Below are 4,916 nucleotides of genomic sequence, written 5' to 3'. Positions count from 1 at the left end.
CAGGTGCCATTTTTGTTGCTGCTCTATGGATTCTTTCTATTTTCTTTATATTCTTTTTGGTACTGGGTGACCACAATGTCACCGCATATTCTAGTCTAGGCCTTATCAGTGTGACCAATATCTTTTTAATTATTTCTTCATCCAAGTATGTAAATGCCATTTTTATTGATCTTAGCAAGTTGTAGGATTCTCCAACAATTTTGTTTATATGTTTATCATAGGACAAGTCATTTGAGATAATTACACCCAAATCTTTTTCAGATCTCACCTTCTTTACCTTCTTGGTTTCAATTTTATATTGTCCTGATATTCTGTTTTTGCTTTTTCCAAACTCCATTATGCTACACTTGTTAATATTGAAGTCTACTTCCCATTTCTGGCTCCAGGTCTTTCTGCAGTGATTCACAATCCTTTTCAGTTTTTACTTTCCTTAACAGTTTGGCTTCATCTTCAAAAAAGCTATTGTAACATTTCACATCATCATCCATGTCATTCACATAAATAGCAAACATTATTGGAGTCAATACAGATCCTTGCAGTACTCCACTGATCACCTCTTTCCAACCTGAATATTTTTCTCTGAGCATGTATGTGTAAATTTAAAATAAAAATATATCTAATTACTATTCTATAAATGCAAGGAGTCAGGAGGTGTTTGTGCAGTAACATTCTCCAATTAATATATTAATCAATCAATCAACCAACTAATCAATCTGTTTACCCCATATCTCACAAAACTCTGATAGATTGTAACAGCCACTGGATTAGCCCACTACTTACTCAAGGAAGAAATATTATATGTTTGGATAGGGCTAGGGTAGGGCAGTGTAAAACAAAGGTTCAATTTCTATATGATGATTACATCTAGGATTTATTCAACAGAAAATTTACAGAACTTTGAGAAATATCTGTTCATTCATATAATCAATGTAAAAAAAATTATACAACCCTTTTGCACTTCACTGATCAAATGTCATCAAATTTGAATGATGAATTATCTGGATAGTCCGATAACATGATATTGTCATTGTCATATAAACAGATCATTCTTTGTGTTTTAAAATACTATAATCAATCGGTAAAATTCTAGAAATACAAAAGGACGGAATTTAACATGAAACTAATGGTGTCTAATAGCTCCTAACCTAACCTATCATATACCAAGGGTCTTTTCCCCCTTACTCTAGAGGTAGCCAAAGTCTAAAGGCATATACCAATCCACCTCCACCCAGTCCACTCCCATCCACCACACTTTCCTCCCTCATCTTAGCTACTCATGGATGATGGGTCATCCCTATATCCTGCCCACTACCCTGGGTCAGAAGAAGTGCAGCAAGACACGGCACAGCCACAGCAAGGCCACTTCACTTAATCAGCAACCCCTCTCTCTCCACCCCCTCATGTAGAAAAATAGCAGATGGGGAGAAATCCCTTTGGGCTACATCAAAATAACATTCACACAAATCCAAACTGGGACAGGAGAAGCACAAGAGGACATGGAAAGAAAATTAAAAAAACATAGCTACAGAAGAGATCTGAAGAAAAACTGTTTTCCACATAGATTGGTAGACACTTGGAACAAACTGGACAAGGAAATATTGTGCACAAAAACCATTCATGAGTTTAAAAGCAAACTAGACACTGCGAGATACACAGATGGGACACCACGAGCGTAGCTTCCCTTCCCACAAAATACAACTAGGTAAATACTCCCTAACTCACCATCCCCCATCCACTCCCTTGCATCACAGTATCATCTATACACAACCATTCTCCACTCACCCCTATCACCTGCCTTCTCCCTTCCGTGCTCAACAGATATTCCTCGCCTGCTCAATGCCCCTTATCCATCCATCTCACCCTCAGTTAACCCCACATGCTCACTCTATATACCTCTGCTTTCCACACATCTTTTACTAATCTTTCTTCACTCATTCTTTTCATGTGTCCAAACCATCCCAATACTCTTTCATCAATCCTATCTCCCATCTCCTTTTCTACCCCCACTCTCTTCCTCACCTTGTTTCTCAATCTATCCAAATTTCAACCCATACCATACTTCTTAGACATTTCATCTCAAACACACTTAAACTCTTCCTCTCTTATGTTTCATGTCTCTCTCTCTCACAGTGCTATTGGTACATCACCCCTTCCTACAATCTCCTCTTAGCATCCATTTCCAAATGTCCATTTCTCATTGCAATTCTTAATCCCCCCAGACACTTAGTTGCTCCTTTCAATCTTTAATCCACCTCCATCTCCATTCCTCCCTTTTCTGCCACATACAACCCAAAGTGCCTAAAGCTATCCACTTCCTCCAGCTTCTCTCCCTTAATACTCACTTCCAAATTGCTGCCATCCTATCCCCTTGTACATCTCTTCACTTTACTTCCCACATTTACTCTCAACTTTCTCCTCTTGCACATCATGTATATGCCCCATACAGTGTTGTTGGAACAATCATCCCTTCATAAAATCTCCTATTTCCATCCATTCCCAAATGCATATTTCTTCATTCCATAGAAATAAACTGACCTTTCAAATTGCAAAACAATAAAGTGAACAATGTGTTTCCATTGTACTGGAACAGAACCAATCATTTAATACTTTGCCCCTGGTCTCTTTTGCAGTAGACTTGCAACCTTCAGGTAACCAGCAACACACCACTACATTACGATTTACACCAGCTTTCTAATTAAATGCTCAACAATGTCCTCCATCACTTTCTAGTACAATAATATCACTACAAAGTCAAACATTTTTATCAGATTTTATGGTGTTTACAGAATTGGTGATTAGTTTACTAAGACTAGATTCTGGGAGATAATTTACATCATAAACTCTAATTATTTAATTGTGAGTATTCATGAGCAAATGTGAAACAAGTCATAAAAACTAATCTCCAAAACATACATCATCATGTAAACATTGTAACTGTATTATTGTCACAAAATATGACAAAAATTATAACCATCACTAAGTCTACTACATATATTTCGCTGAACATTCCTCTTCTACATTTTTACCTCAGACTTACCAATAAATCATTTTACTATTTTATCCAACATGTCATGACATTCAGGAAGTAAAATCATTATACCCTATATTTTAGATTCTGGAGGATTTGTCATAAATATCAACAAGTTCTAATATGTTAACACATGAAACCTTAACTGGTACCTAACAAACATGCATATTATCAATTTCATTTATGAATTATTAAAAATTCTATAATATTTTCCTCTCGAAAGTGGCACGGTGCCAAAGCGTAACTATATACTATCGTAAGAATTCATTATTCACATTAATCACGTTCAAAACACATTATTCATTCCAAAACCTAAACTACCAAGCACTTTATTGAACAGAAACATCGAAATTTTAATAAATAATTCACTTAGTCCACATACAGGGCTCTGCCTCTACTGACTACTGTCCTTCACGGCCGTCAAACCTACATATCATTCTATTACAGTTTTGAAAACGAAGATATTCAAAATTCGAATTTGGTGGTTTTCCAATAAGCTACATTAGCAAACATCCATAATGGCAATTTAGACTTACAGGTGTGGCGTTATATGTATGTCTAGAGTCTTCGAAATATATTTGTTGACGCTTTCCCAACTCAAGACCTTGGCTGCACAAATGTCAACAGCTGATAGCCAAATCCCTCCGCCGAGTTTGCCGTTTAGCGAATCTACGCAGTCATCGACGATCGTAGTTTACTAGTAATATCATATTTAATCTCGATTTATGATTTTGAATGTGAAAAATTATAATGTATATATTTAGTATGAACCATGAAACAAGAAAGTGTTAGCACGGGTGCCTAAATTCTGTCTCTATCCAATTGTATTAAAGATCTACGAGCATAAACTGCTACTGTAATCATTACATTCTATGTTCTTACAATCTATGATGATCATATTTTAAAAAGGCGTCTACGAGACAGGTGTATGGCATATAAAACACTCACATTTACATTATAGATGTTGTATCTGGGAATTAGAAAAGCATATGAGAAGAACATCTGAGTGATGAGTAAAACGTTGGAAATAAATAAAATGTTAGTGGATGGTCAGTCCAGTTTTGATTGATGTCACACTGATTGCGAAAAAAAATGTTAATGCGCTTCGTTAATGATTGATATGAATAATTAAACAATGGGTCGAAAAAAGGACTGCAGACCGAAAGAAAAACATCCGGGATGGAAGTAAGACATGAAATTTGTGAAGACAGCATGTAAAAAAAACAAGTGATTATTTACAAATTATTCAAAAGGAATGAGAAAAAATTACATATGTTTTTCTTATATGTATCATGTTAGAGGACACATGATCGTTGCCTTCATTATTCTTCCTACCTGGAAGTTTTCCATCTATTCGTTCTTAGTATCCCTCCTTCTCCTGAGATTTCATATATATATCTTCGTATTGCAATGTTCACATATTAAATTATGCTTGAGATTAAGGGAAACAATCTATTAAACATTGGGTAAAATCCTTCATGATACGCAAAGTTTTATTAAGAGGTAAAAGTTTAATGACAACTTTGTGTGTGCGTGTATTCACTTGGTCCTTGGATCACGTGTTGGACTCGTGATCGACAGCTATTTCCCTCCTGGAAGAGAGCTCAGAGCTCGTAGGTCCGATCTATGGGTAATGCTATGACCTTGCGCACACACACACACACACCCAACTCCCCGCCCACGAGAGTTGGAGTAACACCCCTCAGCGCTGCGATACTGATATTATTTCAGCCCCGGGCGAGGATCGAACCCGGACCTCCGTAGTGGCAGGCCAGAGCTTTAACCCCAGCTTTAACCCCAGCGCCATGTTTGTGTGTGTGTGTGTGTGTGTGTGTGTGTGTGTGTGTGTGTGTGTGTGTGTGTGTGTGTGTGTGTGTGTGTGTGTGTG

General features: G+C 37.0%; 1 protein-coding gene across 1 annotated transcript in view; it reads right to left on the bottom strand.

The window, feature by feature from the left end:
* LOC143027048 (uncharacterized) overlaps positions 1-3,690 on the bottom strand; it is a 109,865-nt gene extending 106,175 nt beyond the window's left edge. Inside the window, exon 1 of the mRNA XM_076187932.1 lies at positions 3,565-3,690. The gene's annotated coding sequence lies outside the window, so the exon portion shown is untranslated. The remainder of the gene's footprint in view (positions 1-3,564) is intronic.
* Between the last annotated feature and the right edge of the window lie 1,226 nt (positions 3,691-4,916).

Source organism: Oratosquilla oratoria, chromosome 7 (genome assembly GCF_046742065.1).
Source record: "Oratosquilla oratoria isolate Oo_2021 chromosome 7, ASM4674206v1, whole genome shotgun sequence".
Lineage (NCBI taxonomy): Eukaryota > Metazoa > Arthropoda > Malacostraca > Stomatopoda > Squillidae > Oratosquilla > Oratosquilla oratoria.
Note: the sequence above shows the minus strand (reverse complement) of the source record. Positions and strands in the feature narration are given on the sequence as shown.